We start from the raw sequence: 14,032 nt of genomic DNA on the forward strand, positions 1-14,032 counted from the left end.
ATCCATGTTATTAAAATGAAACAATTCGCTGTCAGAAATGGGGTTCGAACCCACGCCCTCATACGGGGATCAGAGCTTAAATCTGACGCCTTAGACCACTCGGCCATCCTGACACGCTTTGAAGCGTTTTCCTTGAAAATGAAGCTATAGTACCACCCCGAAAAACCTCTCGGAATTCTATGCTCAATAAACCACTCACTTGTTGCCATACTAGAGAAGCCTTTCCTGAGTATTAGATATATGTTATTAAAATGAAACAATTCATTGTCTGAAGTGGGGTTCGAACCCACGCCCTCATACGAGGATCAGAGCTTAAATCTAACGCCTCAAACCACTCGACCATCCTGACACGCTTTTAATCGTTTTCCTAGAAAATGAAGCTATGGTACCACCCCTAAATAACTCTCGGAATTCTATGCTCCATAAAGCCACTCACTTGTTGTCATATTAGAGAAGCCTTTCGTGAGCATGGGATACATGTTAGTAAAGTAAAACAAATCGTTGTCAGAAGTGGGGTTCGAACCCACGCCCTCACACGAGGATCAGAGCTTAAATCCGACGCCTTAGACCACTCGGCCATCCTGACACGCTCTTTAACGTTTTCCTTGAAAACGAAGCTATAGTACCACCCCTAAATAACTCTTGGAATTCTATGCTCCATAAAGCCACTCACTTTTTGCCATACTAGAGAGGCCTTTTCTGATCATGAGATCCATGTTATTGAAATGAAACAATTCGCTGTCAGAAGTGGGGTTCGAACCCAAGCCCTCATACGAGGACCAGAACTTAAATCTGACGCCTTAGACCACTCGACCATCCTGACACGCTTTGAAGCGTTTTCCTTGAAAATGAAGCTATAGTACCACCCCGAAAAACCTCTCGGAATTCTATGCTCAATAAATTACTCAATTGTTGAGCATACTAGAGAAATCTTTCCTGAGTATTAGATATATGTTATTAAAATGAAACAATTCATTGTCAGAAGTGGGGTTCGAACCCACGCCCTCATACGAGGATCAGAGCTTAAATCTGACGCCTTAGACCACTCGGCCATCCTGACACGATTTGAAACGTTTTCCTAGAAAATGAAGCTATAGTACCACTCCTAAATAACTCTCGGAATTCTATGCTCCATAAAGCCACTCACTTGTTGTCATATTAGAGAAGCCTTTCTTGAGCATGGGATACGTGTTAGTAAAGTAAAACAAATCGTTGTCAGAAGTGGGGTTCGAACCCACGCCCTCATACGAGGATAAGAGCTTAAATCTGACGCCTTAGACCACTCGGCCATCCTGACACGCTTTTTAACGTTTTCCTTGAAAATGAAGCTATAGTACCACCCCTAAATAACTCTCGGAATTCTATGCTCCATAAAGCCACTCACTTTTTGCCATACTGGAGAGGCCTTTTCTGATCATGAGATCCATGTTATTAAAATGAAACAATTCGCTGTCAGAAGTGGGGTTCGAACCCAAGCCCTCATTCGAGGATCAGAACTTAAATCTGACGCCTTAGACCACTCGGCCATCCTGACACGCTTTTTAACGTTTTCCTTGAAAATGAAGCTATAGTACCACCCCGAAAAGCCTCTCGGAATTCTATGCTCAATAAACCACTCACTTGTTGCCATACTAGAGAAGCCTTTCCTGAGTATTAGATATATGTTATTAAAATGAAACAATACATTGTCAGAAGTGGGGTTCGAACCCACGCCCTCATACGAGGATCAGAGCTTAAATCTGACGCCTCAAACCACTCGGCCATCCTGACACCCTTTTAATCGTTTTCCTAGAAAATGAAGCTATGGTACCACCCCTAAATAACTCTCGGAATTCTATGCTCCATAAAGCCACTCACTTGTTGTCATATTAGAGAAGCCTTTCGTGAGCATGGGATGCATGTTAGTAAAGTAAAACAAATCGTTGTCAGAAGTGGGGTTCGAACCCACGCTCTCATACGAGGATCAGAGCTTAAATCTGACGCCTTAGACCACTCGGCCATCCTAACACGCTTTTTAACGTTTTCCTTGAAAATGAAGCTATAGTACCACCCCTAAATAATTCTCGGAATTCTATGCTCCATAAAGCCGCTCACTTTTTGCCATACTAGAGAGGCCTTTTCTGATCATGAGATCCATGTTATTAAAATGAAACAATTCGCTGTCAGAAGTGGGGTTCGAACCCAAGCCCTCATACGAGGATCAGAGCTTAAATCTGACGCCTTAGACCACTCGGCCATCCTAACACGCTTTTTAACGTTTTCCTTGAAAATGAAGCTATAGTACCACCCCTTAAAACCTCTCGGAATCCCATGCTCAATAAACCACTCACTTGTTGCCATACTAGAGAAGCCTTTCCTGAGTATTAGATATATGTTATTAAAATGAAACAATTCATTGTCAGAATTGGGGTTCGAACCCACGCCCTCATACGAGGATCAGAGCTTAAATCTGACGCCTTAGACCACTCGGCCATCCTGACACGCTTCTAAACGTTTTCCTAGAAAATGAAGCTATAGTACCACCCCTAAATAACTCTCGGAATTCTATGCTCCATAAAGCCACTCACTTGTTGTCATATTAGAGAAGCCTTTCGTGAGCATGGGATACATGTTAGTAAAGTAAAACAAATCGTTGTCAGAAGTGGGGTTCGAACCCACGCCCTCATACGAGGATCAGAGCTTAAATATGACGCCTTAAACCACTCGGCCATCCTGACACGCTTTTAATCGTTTTCCTTGAAAATGAAGCTATAGTACCACCCCTAAATAACTCTCGGAATTCTATGCTCCATAAAGCCACTCACTTTTTGCCACACTAGAGAGGCCTTTTCTGATCATGAGATCCATGTTATTAAAATGAAACAATTCGCTGTCAGAAGTGGGGTTCGAACCCAAGCCCTCATACGAGGATCAGAGCTTAAATCTGACGCCTTAGACCACTCGGCCATCCTGACACGCTTTTTAACGTTTTCCTTGAAAATGAAGCTATAGTACCACCCCTTAAAACCTCTCGGAATCCCATGCTCAATAAACCACTCACTTGTTGCCATACTAGAGAAGCCTTTCCTGAGTATTAGATATATGTTATTAAAATGAAACAATTCATTGTCAGAAGTGGGGTTCGAACCCACGCCCTCATACGAGGATCAGAGCTTAAATCTGACGCCTTAGACCACTCGGCCATCCTGACACGCTTTGAAACGTTTTCCTAGAAAATGAAGCTATAGTACCACCCCTAAATAACTCTCGGAATTCTATGCTCCATAAAGCCACTCACTTGTTGTCATATTAGAGAAGCCTTTCTTGAGCATGGGATACGTGTTAGTAAAGTAAAACAGATCGTTGTCAGTAGTGGGGTTCGAAACCACGCCCTCATACGAGGATCAGAGCTTAAATCTGACGCCTTAGACCACTTGGCCATCCTGACACGCTTTGAAGCGTTTTCCTTGAAAATGAAGCTATAGTACCACCCCTTAAAACCTCTCGGAATTCTATGCTCAATAAACCACTCACTTGTTGCCATACTAGAGAAGCCTCTCCTGAGTATTAGATATATGTTATTAAAATGAAACAATACATTATCAGAAGTGGGGTTCGAACCCACGCCCTCATACGAAGATCAGAGCTTAAATCTGACGCCTCAAACCACTCGGCCATCCTGACACGCTATTAATCGTTTTCCTAGAAAATGAAGCTATGGTACCACCCCTAAATAACTCTCGGAATTCTATGCTCCATAAAGCCACTCACTTGTTGTCATATTAGAGAAGCCTTTCGTGAGCATGGGATGCATGTTAGTAAAGTAAAACAAATCGTTGTCAGAAGTGGGGTTCGAACCCACGCCCTCATAATAGGAATAGAGCTTAAATCTGACGCCTTAGACCACTCGGCCATCCTGACACGCTTTTTAACGTTTTCCTTGAAAATGAAGCTATAGTACCACCCCTAAATAACTCTCGGAATTCTATGCTCCATAAAGCCACTCACTTTTTGCCACACTAGAGAGGCCTTTTCTGATCATGAGATCCATGTTATTAAAATGAAACAATTCGCTGTCAGAAGTGGGGTTCGAACCCAAGCCCTCATACGAGGATCAGAGCTTAAATCTGACGCCTTAGACCACTCGGCCATCCTGACACGCTTTTTATCGTTTTCCTTGAAAATGAAGCTATAGTACCACTCCTAAATAACTCTCGGAATTCTATGCTCCATAAAGCCACTCACTTGTTGTCATATTAGAGAAGCCTTTCTTGAGCATGGGATACGTGTTAGTAAAGTAAAACGAATCGTTGTCAGAAGTGGGGTTCGAACCCACGCCTTCATACGAGGATCAGAGCTTAAATCTGACGCCTTAGACCACTCGGCAATCCCGACACGCTTTTTAACGTTTTCCTAGAAAATGAAGCTATAGTACCACCCCTAAATAACTCTCGGAATTCTATGCTCCATAAAGCCACTCACTTGTTGTCATATTAGAGAAGCCTTTCGTGAGCATGGGATACATGTTAGTAAAGTAAAACAAATCGTTGTCAGAAGTGGGGTTCGAACCCACGCCCTCATACGATGATCAGAGCTTAAATCTGACGCCTTAGACCACTCGGCCATCCTGACACGCTTTTTATCGTTTTCCATGAAAATGAAGCCATAGTACAACCCCTAAATAACTCTCGGAATTCTATGCTCCATAAAGCCACTCACTTTTTGCCATACTAGAGAGGCCTTTTCTGATCATGAGATCCATGTTATTAAAATGAAACAATTCGCTGTCAGAAGTGGGGTTCGAACCCAAGCCCTCATTCGAGGATCAGAACTTAAATCTGACGCCTTAGACCACTCGGCCATCCTGACACGCTTTGAAGCGTTTTCCTTGAAAATGAAGCTATAGTACCACCCCTTAAAACCTCTCGGAATTCTATGCTCAATAAACCACTCACTTGTTGCCATACTAGAGAAGCCTCTCCTGAGTATTAGATATATGTTATTAAAATGAAACAATACATTGTCAGAAGTGGGGTTCGAACCCACGCCCTCATACGAAGATCAGAGCTTAAATCTGACGCCTCAAACCACTCGGCCATCCTGACACGCTATTAATCGTTTTCCTAGAAAATGAAGCTATGGTACCACCCCTAAATAACTCTCGGAATTCTATGCTCCATAAAGCCACTCACTTGTTGTCATATTAGAGAAGCCTTTCGTGAGCATGGGATGCATGTTAGTAAAGTAAAACAAATCGTTGTCAGAAGTGGGGTTCGAACCCACGCCCTCATAAGAGGAATAGAGCTTAAATCTGACGCCTTAGACCACTCGGCCATCCTGACACGCTTTTTAACGTTTTCCTTGAAAATGAAGCTATAGTACCACCCCTAAATAACTCTCGGAATTCTATGCTCCATAAAGCCACTCACTTTTTGACATACTAGAGAGGCCTTTTCTGATCATGAGATCCATGTTATTAAAATGAAACAATTCGCTGTCAGAAGTGGGGTTCGAACCCAAGCCCTCATACGAGGATCAGAGCTTAAATCTGACGCCTTAGAACACTCGGCCATCCTAACACGCTTTTTAACGTTTTCCTTGAAAATGAAGCTATAGTACCACCCCTAAATAACTCTCGGAATTCTATGCTCCATAAAGCCACTCACTTGTTGTCATATTAGAGAAGCCTTTCGTGAGCATGGGATACATGTTAGTAAAGTAAAACAAATCGTTGTCAGAAGTGGGGTTCGAACCCACGCCCTCATACGAGGATCAGAGCTTAAATCTGACGCCTTAGACCACTCGGCCATCCTGACACGCTTTTTATCGTTTTCCTTGAAAATGAAGCTATAGTACCACTCCTAAATAACTCTCGGAATTTTATGCTCCATAAAGCCACTCACTTGTTGTCATATTAGAGAAGCCTTTCTTGAGCATCGGATACGTGTTAGTAAAGTAAAACAAATCGTTGTCAGAAGTGGGGTTCGAACCCACGCCTTCATACGAGGATCAGAGCTTAAATCTGACGCCTTAGACCACTCGGCCATCCTGACACGCTCTTTAACGTTTTCCTTGAAAATGAAGCTATAGTACCACCCCTAAATAACTCTCGGAATTCTATGCTCCATAAAGCCACTCACTTTTTGACATACTAGAGAGGCCTTTTCTGATCATGAGATCCATGTTATTAAAATGAAACAATTCGCTGTCAGAAGTGGGGTTCGAACCCACGCCTTCATACGAGGATCAGAGCTTAAATCTGACGCCTTAGACCACTCGGCAATCCCGACACGCTTTTTAACGTTTTCCTAGAAAATGAAGCTATAGTACCACCCCTAAATAACTCTCGGAATTCTATGCTCCATAAAGCCACTCACTTGTCATATTAGAGAAGCCTTTCTTGAGCATGGGATACGTGTTAGTAAAGTAAAACAGATCGTTGTCAGAAGTGGGGTTCGAACCCACGCTCTCATACGAGGATCAGAGCTTAAATCTGACGCCTTAGACCACTTGGCCATCCTGACACGCTTTGAAGCGTTTTCCTTGAAAATGAAGCTATAGTACCACCCCTTAAAACCTCTCGGAATTCTATGCTCAATAAACCACTCACTTGTTGCCATACTAGAGAAGCCTTTCCTGAGCATGGGATACGTGTTAGTAAAGTAAAACAAATCGTTGTCAGAAGTGGGGTTAGAACCCACGCCCTCATACGAGGATCAGAGCTTAAATCTGACGCCTTAGAACACTCAGCCATCCTGACACGCTTTTTAACGTTTTCCTTGAAAATGAAGCTATAGTACCACCCAAAAATAACTCTCGGAATTCTATGCTCCATAAAGCCACTCACTTGTTGTCATATTAGAGAAGCCTTTCTTGAGCATGGGATACGTGTTAGTAAAGTAAAACAGATCGTTGTCAGAAGTGGGGTTCGAACCCACGCCCTCATACGAGGATCAGAGCTTAAATCTGACGCCTTAGAACACTCGGCCATCCTGACACGCTTTTTAACGTTTTCCTTGAAAATGAAGCTATAGTACCACCCCTAAATAACTCTCGGAATTCTATGCTCCATAAAGCCACTCACTTTTTTCCATACTAGAGAGGCCTTTTCTGATCATGAGATCCATGTTGTTAAAATGAAACAATTCGCTGTCAGAAGTGGGGTTCGAACCCACGCCCTCATACGAGGATCAGAGCTTAAATCTGACGCCTTAGCCCACTCGGCCATCCTGACACTCTTTGAAGTGTTTTCCTTGAAAATGAAGCTATAGTACCACCCCTTAAAACCTCTCGGAATTCTATGCTCAATAAACCACTCACTTGTTGCCATACTAGAGAAGCCTTTCCTGAGTATTAGATATATGTTATTAAAATGAAACAATTCATTGTCAGAAGTGGGGTTCGAACCCACGCCCTCATACGAGGATCAGAGCTTAAATCTGACGCCTTAGACCACTCGGCCATCCTGACACGCTTTTTAACGTTTTCCTTGAAAATGAAGCTATAGTACCACCCCTAAATAACTCTCGGAATTCTATGTTCCATAAAGCCACTCACTTGTTGTCATATTAGAGAAGCCTTTCTTGAGCATGGGATACGTGTTAGTAAAGTAAAACAGATCGTTGTCAGAAGTGGGGTTCGAACCCACGCCCTCATACGAGGATCAGAGCTTAAATCTGACGCCTTAGAACACTCGGCCATCCTGGCACGCTTTTTAACGTTTTCCTTGAAAATGAAGCTATAGTACCACCCCTAAATAACTCTCGGAATTCTATGCTCCATAAAGCCACTCACTTTTTTCCATACTAGAGAGGCCTTTTCTGATCATGAGATCCATGTTGTTAAAATGAAACAATTCGCTGTCAGAAGTGGGGTTCGAACCCACGCCCTCATACGAGGATCAGAGCTTAAATCTGACGCCTTAGACCACTCGGCCATCCTGACACGCTTTGAAGTGTTTTCCTTGAAAATGAAGCTATAGTACCACCCCTTAAAACCTCTCGGAATTCTATGCTCAATAAACAACTCACTTGTTGCCATACTAGAGAAGCCTTTCCTGAGTATTAGATATATGTTATTAAAATGAAACAATTCATTGTCAGAAGTGGGGTTCGAACCCACGCCCTCATACGAGGATCAGAGCTTAAATCTGACGCCTTAGACCACTCGGCCATCCTGACACGCTTTTTAACGTTTTCCTTGAAAATGAAGCTATAGTACCACCCCTAAATAACTCTCGGAATTCTATGTTCCATAAAGCCACTCACTTGTTGTCATATTAGAGAAGCCTTTCTTGAGCATGGGATACGTGTTAGTAAAGTAAAACAAATCGTTGTCAGAAGTGGGGTTAGAACCCACGCCCTCATACGAGGATCAGAGCTTAAATCTGACGCCTTAGACCACTCGGCCATCCTGACACGCTTTTTAACGTTTTCCTTGAAAATGAAGCTATAGTACCACCCCTAAATAACTCTCGGAATTCCATGCTCCATAAAGCCACTCACTTTTTTCCATACTAGAGAGGTCTTTTCTGATCATGAGATCCATGTTGTTAAAATGAAACAATTCGCTGTCAGAAGTGGGGTTCGAACCCACGCCCTCATACGAGGATCAGAGCTTAAATCTGACGCCTTAGACCACTCGGCCATCCTGACACGCTTTGAAGCGTTTTCCTTGAAAATGAAGCTTTAGTACCACCCCGAAAAACCTCTCGGAATTCTATGCTCAATAAATTACTCAATTGCTGCCATACTAGAGAAGCCTTTCCTGAGTATTAGATATATGTTATTAAAATGAAACAACTCGCTGTCAGAAGTGGGGTCCGAACCCACGCCCTCATACGAGGATCAGAGCTTAAATCTGACGCCTTCGACCACTCGGCCATCCTAACACGCTTTGAAGTGTTTTCCTTGAAAATGAAGCTATAGTACCACCTTTAAATAACTCTCGGAATTCTATGCTCAATAAACCACTCACTTGTTGCCATACTAGAAAAGCCTTTCCTGAGTATTAGATATATGTTATTAAAATGAAACAATTCATTGTCAGAAGTGGGGTTCGAACCCACGCCCTCATACGAGGATCAGAGCTGAAATCTGACGCCTTAGACCACTCGGCCATCCTGACACGCTTTTAAACGTTTTCCTAGAAAATGAAGCTATAGTACCACCCCTAAATAACTCTCGGAATTCTATGCTCCATAAAGCCACTCACTTGTTGTCATATTAGAGAAGCCTTTCGTGAGCATGGGATACATGTTAGTAAAGTAAAACAAATCGTTGTCAGAAGTGGGGTTCGAACCTACGCCCTCATACGAGGATCAGAGCTTAAATCTGACGCCTTAGAACACTCGGCCATCCTGACACGCTTTTTAACGTTTTCCTTGAAAATGAAGCTATAGTACCACCACTAAATAACTCTCGGAATTCTATGCTCCATAAAGCCACTCACTTTTTGCCATACTAGTGAGGCCTTTTCTGATCATGAGATCCATATTATTAAAATGAAACAATTCGCTGTCAGAAGTGGGGTTCGAACCCAAGCCCTCATTCGAGGATCAGAACTTAAATCTGACGCCTTAGACCACTCGGCCATCCTGACACGCTTTGAAGCGTTTTCCTTGAAAATGAAGCTATAGTACCACCCCGAAAAACCTCTCGGAATTCTATGATCAATAAACCACTCACTTGTTGCCATACTAGAGAAGCCTTTCCTGAGTATTAGATATATGTTATTAAAATGAAACAATTCATTGTCAGAAGTGGGGTTCGAACCCACGCCCTCATACGAGGATCAGAGCTTAAATCTGACGCCTTAGACCACTCGGCCATCCTGACACGCTCTAAAACGTTTTCCTAGAAAATGAAGCTATAGTACCACTCCTAAATAACTCTCGGAATTCTATGCTCCATAAAGCCACTCACTTGTTGTCATATTAGAGAAGCCTTTCTTGAGCATGGGATACGTGTTAGTAAAGTAAAACAAATCGTTGTCAGAAGTGGGGTTAGAACCCACGCCCTCATACGAGGATCAGAGCTTAAATCTGACGCCTTAGACCACTCGGTCATCCTGCCACGCTTTTTAACGTTTTCCTTGAAAATGAAGCTATAGTACCACCCCGAAAAACCTCTCGGAATTCTATGCTCAATAAATTACTCAATTGCTGCCATACTAGAGAAGCCTTTCCTGAGTATTAGATATATGTTATTAAAATGAAACAACTCGCTGTCAGAAGTGGGGTCCGAACCCACGCCCTCATACGAGGATCAGAGCTTAAATCTGACGCCTTCGACCACTCGGCCATCCTGACACGCTTTGAAGTGTTTTCCTTGAAAATGAAGCTATAGTACCACCTTTAAATAACTCTCGGAATTCTATGCTCAATAAACCACTCACTTGTTGCCATACTAGAGAAGCCTTTCCTGAGTATTAGATATATGTTATTAAAATGAAACAATTCATTGTCAGAAGTGGGGTTCGAACCCACGCCCTCATACGAGGATCAGAGCTGAAATCTGACGCCTTAGACCACTCGGCCATCCTGACACGCTTTTAAACGTTTTCCTAGAAAATGAAGCTATAGTACCACCCCTAAATAACTCTCGGAATTCTATGCTCCATAAAGCCACTCACTTGTTGTCATATTAGAGAAGCCTTTCGTGAGCATGGGATACATGTTAGTAAAGTAAAACAAATCGTTGTCAGAAGTGGGGTTCGAACCTACGCCCTCATACGAGGATCAGAGCTTAAATCTGACGCCTTAGAACACTCGGCCATCCTGACACGCTTTTTAACGTTTTCCTTGAAAATGAAGCTATAGTACCACCACTAAATAACTCTCGGAATTCTATGCTCCATAAAGCCACTCACTTTTTGCCATACTAGTGAGGCCTTTTCTGATCATGAGATCCATATTATTAAAATGAAACAATTCGCTGTCAGAAGTGGGGTTCGAACCCAAGCCCTCATTCGAGGATCAGAACTTAAATCTGACGCCTTAGACCACTCGGCCATCCTGACACGCTTTGAAGCGTTTTCCTTGAAAATGAAGCTATAGTACCACCCCGAAAAACCTCTCGGAATTCTATGATCAATAAACCACTCACTTGTTGCCATACTAGAGAAGCCTTTCCTGAGTATTAGATATATGTTATTAAAATGAAACAATTCATTGTCAGAAGTGGGGTTCGAACCCACGCCCTCATACGAGGATCAGAGCTTAAATCTGACGCCTTAGACCACTCGGCCATCCTGACACGCTCTAAAACGTTTTCCTAGAAAATGAAGCTATAGTACCACTCCTAAATAACTCTCGGAATTCTATGCTCCATAAAGCCACTCACTTGTTGTCATATTAGAGAAGCCTTTCTTGAGCATGGGATACGTGTTAGTAAAGTAAAACAAATCGTTGTCAGAAGTGGGGTTAGAACCCACGCCCTCATACGAGGATCAGAGCTTAAATCTGACGCCTTAGACCACTCGGTCATCCTGCCACGCTTTTTAACGTTTTCCTTGAAAATGAAGCTATAGTACCACCCCTAAATAACTCTCGGAATTCCATGCTCCATAAAGCCACTCACTTTTTTCCATACTAGAGAGGTCTTTTCTGATCATGAGATCCATGTTGTTAAAATGAAACAATTCGCTGTCAGAAGTGGGGTTCGAACCCACGCCCTCATACGAGGATCAGAGCTTAAATCTGACGCCTTAGACCACTCGGCCATCCTGACACGCTCTAAAACGTTTTCCTAGAAAATGAAGCTATAGTACCACTCCTAAATAACTCTCGGAATTCTATGCTCCATAAAGCCACTCACTTGTTGTCATATTAGAGAAGCCTTTCTTGAGCATGGGATACGTGTTAGTAAAGTAAAACAAATCGTTGTCAGAAGTGGGGTTAGAACCCACGCCCTCATACGAGGATCAGAGCTTAAATCTGACGCCTTAGACCACTCGGCCATCCTGCCACGCTTTTTAACGTTTTCCTTGAAAATGAAGATATAGTACCACCCCTAAATAACTCTCGGAATTCCATGCTCCATAAAGCCACTCACTTTTTTCCATACTAGAGAGGTCTTTTCTGATCATGAGATCCATGTTGTTAAAATGAAACAATTCGCTGTCAGAAGTGGGGTTCGAACCCACGCCCTCATACGAGGATCAGAGCTTAAATCTGACGCCTTAGACCACTCGGCCATCCTGACACGCTCTAAAACGTTTTCCTAGAAAATGAAGCTATAGTACCACTCCTAAATAACTCTCGGAATTCTATGCTCCATAAAGCCACTCACTTGTTGTCATATTAGAGAAGCCTTTCTTGAGCATGGGATACGTGTTAGTAAAGTAAAACAAATCGTTGTCAGAAGTGGGGTTAGAACCCACGCCCTCATACGAGGATCAGAGCTTAAATCTGACGCCTTAGACCACTCGGCCATCCTGCCACGCTTTTTAACGTTTTCCTTGAAAATGAAGCTATAGTACCACCCCTAAATAACTCTCGGAATTCCATGCTCCATAAAGCCACTCACTTTTTTCCATACTAGAGAGGTCTTTTCTGATCATGAGATCCATGTTGTTAAAATGAAACAATTCGCTGTCAGAAGTGGGGTTCGAACCCACGCCCTCATACGAGGATCAGAGCTTAAATCTGACGCCTTAGACCACTCGGCCATCCTGACACGCTTTGAAGTGTTTTCCTTGAAAATGAAGCTATAGTACCACCCCTAAATAACTCTCGGAATTCTATGCTCCATAAAGCCACTCACTTTTTGCCATACTAGAGAGGCCTTGTCTGATCATGAGATCCATGTTGTTAAAATGAAACAATTCGCTGTCAGAAGTGGGGTTCGAACCCACGCCTTCATACGAGGATCAGAGCTTAAATCTGACGCCTTAGACCACTCGGCCATCCTGACACGCTTATTAACGTTTTCCTTGTAAATGAAGCTATAGTACCACCCCGAAAAACCTCTCGGAATTCTATGCTCAATAAATTACTCAATTGCTGCCATACTAGAGAAGCCTTTCCTGAGTATTAGATATATGTTATTAAAATGAAACAATTCATTGTCAGAAGTGGGGTTCGAACCCACGCCCTCATACGAGGATCAGAGCTTAAATCTGACGCCTTAGACAACTTGGCCATCCTGACACGCTTTGAAACGTTTTCGTAGAAAATGAAGCTATAGTACCACTCCTAAATAACTCTCGGAATTCTATGCTCCATAAAGCCACTCACTTGTTGTCATATTAGAGAAGCCTTTCTTGAGCATGGGATACGTGTTAGTAAAGTAAAGCAAATCGTTGTCAGAAGTGGGGTTCGAACCCACGCCCTCATACGAGGATCAGAGCTTAAATCTGACGCCTTAGACCACTCGGCCATCCTGACACGCTTTTTAACGTTTTCCTTGAAAATGAAGCTATGGTACCACCTCTAAATAACTCTCGGAATTCTATGCTCAATAAACCACTCACTTTTTGCCATACTAGAGAAGCCTTTCCTGAGTATTAGATATATGTTATTAAAATGAAACAATTCATTGTCAGAAGTGGGGTTCGAACCCACATCCTCATACGAGGATCAGAGCTTAAATCTGACGCCTTAGACCACTCTGCCATCCTGACACGCTTTTTAACGTTTTCCTTGAAAATGAAGCTATAGTACCACCCCTAAATAACTCTCGGAATTCTATGCTCCATAAAGCCACTCACTTTTTTCCATACTAGAGAGGCCTTTTCTGATCATGAGATCCATGTTGTTAAAATGAAACAATTCGCTGTCAGAAGTGGGGTTCGAACCCACGCCCTCATACGAGGATCAGAGCTTAAATCTGACGCCTTAGACCACTCGGCCATCCTGACACGCTTATTAACGTTTTCCTTGAAAATGAAACTATAGTACCACCCCGAAAAACCTCTCGGAATTCTATGCTCAATAAATTACTCAATTGCTGCCATACTAGAGAAGCCTTTCCTGAGTATTATATATATGTTATTAAAATGAAACAACTCGCTGTCAGAAGTGGGGTCCGAACCCAAGCCCTCATACGAGGAT

The 14,032-nt window shown here is 42.7% G+C and overlaps 27 non-coding genes across 27 annotated transcripts; all 27 read right to left on the reverse strand.

The window, feature by feature from the left end:
- Window positions 1–29: 29 nt before the first annotated feature.
- On the reverse strand, window positions 30–113 carry TRNAL-UAA (transfer RNA leucine (anticodon UAA)). Its single transcript has one exon. It is a non-coding gene; the product is annotated as a tRNA-Leu (tRNA).
- A 389-nt stretch (window positions 114–502) lies between these two features.
- Window positions 503–586, reverse strand: TRNAL-UAA (transfer RNA leucine (anticodon UAA)). The gene has a single exon. It is a non-coding gene; the product is annotated as a tRNA-Leu (tRNA).
- Window positions 587–976: 390 nt separating this feature from the next.
- On the reverse strand, window positions 977–1,060 carry TRNAL-UAA (transfer RNA leucine (anticodon UAA)). The gene has a single exon. It is a non-coding gene; the product is annotated as a tRNA-Leu (tRNA).
- A 153-nt stretch (window positions 1,061–1,213) lies between these two features.
- On the reverse strand, window positions 1,214–1,297 carry TRNAL-UAA (transfer RNA leucine (anticodon UAA)). Its single transcript has one exon. It is a non-coding gene; the product is annotated as a tRNA-Leu (tRNA).
- A 389-nt stretch (window positions 1,298–1,686) lies between these two features.
- Window positions 1,687–1,770, reverse strand: TRNAL-UAA (transfer RNA leucine (anticodon UAA)). The gene has a single exon. It is a non-coding gene; the product is annotated as a tRNA-Leu (tRNA).
- Window positions 1,771–1,923: 153 nt separating this feature from the next.
- TRNAL-UAA (transfer RNA leucine (anticodon UAA)) lies at window positions 1,924–2,007 on the reverse strand. Its single transcript has one exon. It is a non-coding gene; the product is annotated as a tRNA-Leu (tRNA).
- Window positions 2,008–3,106: 1,099 nt separating this feature from the next.
- TRNAL-UAA (transfer RNA leucine (anticodon UAA)) lies at window positions 3,107–3,190 on the reverse strand. Its single transcript has one exon. It is a non-coding gene; the product is annotated as a tRNA-Leu (tRNA).
- Window positions 3,191–4,527: 1,337 nt separating this feature from the next.
- On the reverse strand, window positions 4,528–4,611 carry TRNAL-UAA (transfer RNA leucine (anticodon UAA)). The gene has a single exon. It is a non-coding gene; the product is annotated as a tRNA-Leu (tRNA).
- A 1,100-nt stretch (window positions 4,612–5,711) lies between these two features.
- Window positions 5,712–5,795, reverse strand: TRNAL-UAA (transfer RNA leucine (anticodon UAA)). The gene has a single exon. It is a non-coding gene; the product is annotated as a tRNA-Leu (tRNA).
- Window positions 5,796–5,948: 153 nt separating this feature from the next.
- TRNAL-UAA (transfer RNA leucine (anticodon UAA)) lies at window positions 5,949–6,032 on the reverse strand. Its single transcript has one exon. It is a non-coding gene; the product is annotated as a tRNA-Leu (tRNA).
- Window positions 6,033–6,419: 387 nt separating this feature from the next.
- On the reverse strand, window positions 6,420–6,503 carry TRNAL-UAA (transfer RNA leucine (anticodon UAA)). Its single transcript has one exon. It is a non-coding gene; the product is annotated as a tRNA-Leu (tRNA).
- A 389-nt stretch (window positions 6,504–6,892) lies between these two features.
- On the reverse strand, window positions 6,893–6,976 carry TRNAL-UAA (transfer RNA leucine (anticodon UAA)). Its single transcript has one exon. It is a non-coding gene; the product is annotated as a tRNA-Leu (tRNA).
- Window positions 6,977–7,129: 153 nt separating this feature from the next.
- Window positions 7,130–7,213, reverse strand: TRNAL-UAA (transfer RNA leucine (anticodon UAA)). Its single transcript has one exon. It is a non-coding gene; the product is annotated as a tRNA-Leu (tRNA).
- Window positions 7,214–7,365: 152 nt separating this feature from the next.
- Window positions 7,366–7,449, reverse strand: TRNAL-UAA (transfer RNA leucine (anticodon UAA)). The gene has a single exon. It is a non-coding gene; the product is annotated as a tRNA-Leu (tRNA).
- Window positions 7,450–7,839: 390 nt separating this feature from the next.
- On the reverse strand, window positions 7,840–7,923 carry TRNAL-UAA (transfer RNA leucine (anticodon UAA)). The gene has a single exon. It is a non-coding gene; the product is annotated as a tRNA-Leu (tRNA).
- Window positions 7,924–8,075: 152 nt separating this feature from the next.
- On the reverse strand, window positions 8,076–8,159 carry TRNAL-UAA (transfer RNA leucine (anticodon UAA)). Its single transcript has one exon. It is a non-coding gene; the product is annotated as a tRNA-Leu (tRNA).
- Window positions 8,160–8,312: 153 nt separating this feature from the next.
- TRNAL-UAA (transfer RNA leucine (anticodon UAA)) lies at window positions 8,313–8,396 on the reverse strand. Its single transcript has one exon. It is a non-coding gene; the product is annotated as a tRNA-Leu (tRNA).
- A 153-nt stretch (window positions 8,397–8,549) lies between these two features.
- TRNAL-UAA (transfer RNA leucine (anticodon UAA)) lies at window positions 8,550–8,633 on the reverse strand. Its single transcript has one exon. It is a non-coding gene; the product is annotated as a tRNA-Leu (tRNA).
- Window positions 8,634–9,731: 1,098 nt separating this feature from the next.
- TRNAL-UAA (transfer RNA leucine (anticodon UAA)) lies at window positions 9,732–9,815 on the reverse strand. Its single transcript has one exon. It is a non-coding gene; the product is annotated as a tRNA-Leu (tRNA).
- A 389-nt stretch (window positions 9,816–10,204) lies between these two features.
- Window positions 10,205–10,288, reverse strand: TRNAL-UAA (transfer RNA leucine (anticodon UAA)). The gene has a single exon. It is a non-coding gene; the product is annotated as a tRNA-Leu (tRNA).
- Window positions 10,289–11,150: 862 nt separating this feature from the next.
- Window positions 11,151–11,234, reverse strand: TRNAL-UAA (transfer RNA leucine (anticodon UAA)). The gene has a single exon. It is a non-coding gene; the product is annotated as a tRNA-Leu (tRNA).
- A 390-nt stretch (window positions 11,235–11,624) lies between these two features.
- TRNAL-UAA (transfer RNA leucine (anticodon UAA)) lies at window positions 11,625–11,708 on the reverse strand. The gene has a single exon. It is a non-coding gene; the product is annotated as a tRNA-Leu (tRNA).
- A 390-nt stretch (window positions 11,709–12,098) lies between these two features.
- On the reverse strand, window positions 12,099–12,182 carry TRNAL-UAA (transfer RNA leucine (anticodon UAA)). The gene has a single exon. It is a non-coding gene; the product is annotated as a tRNA-Leu (tRNA).
- A 390-nt stretch (window positions 12,183–12,572) lies between these two features.
- On the reverse strand, window positions 12,573–12,656 carry TRNAL-UAA (transfer RNA leucine (anticodon UAA)). Its single transcript has one exon. It is a non-coding gene; the product is annotated as a tRNA-Leu (tRNA).
- A 153-nt stretch (window positions 12,657–12,809) lies between these two features.
- Window positions 12,810–12,893, reverse strand: TRNAL-UAA (transfer RNA leucine (anticodon UAA)). Its single transcript has one exon. It is a non-coding gene; the product is annotated as a tRNA-Leu (tRNA).
- Window positions 12,894–13,282: 389 nt separating this feature from the next.
- TRNAL-UAA (transfer RNA leucine (anticodon UAA)) lies at window positions 13,283–13,366 on the reverse strand. Its single transcript has one exon. It is a non-coding gene; the product is annotated as a tRNA-Leu (tRNA).
- A 389-nt stretch (window positions 13,367–13,755) lies between these two features.
- TRNAL-UAA (transfer RNA leucine (anticodon UAA)) lies at window positions 13,756–13,839 on the reverse strand. The gene has a single exon. It is a non-coding gene; the product is annotated as a tRNA-Leu (tRNA).
- Between the last annotated feature and the right edge of the window lie 193 nt (window positions 13,840–14,032).

The sequence above is a fragment of the Phalangium opilio genome, unplaced genomic scaffold (genome assembly GCF_054372755.1).
Source record: "Phalangium opilio isolate 3A_F unplaced genomic scaffold, DU_Popi_V2 ptg000091l_1, whole genome shotgun sequence".
NCBI classification, from domain to species: Eukaryota; Metazoa; Arthropoda; class Arachnida; order Opiliones; family Phalangiidae; genus Phalangium; species Phalangium opilio.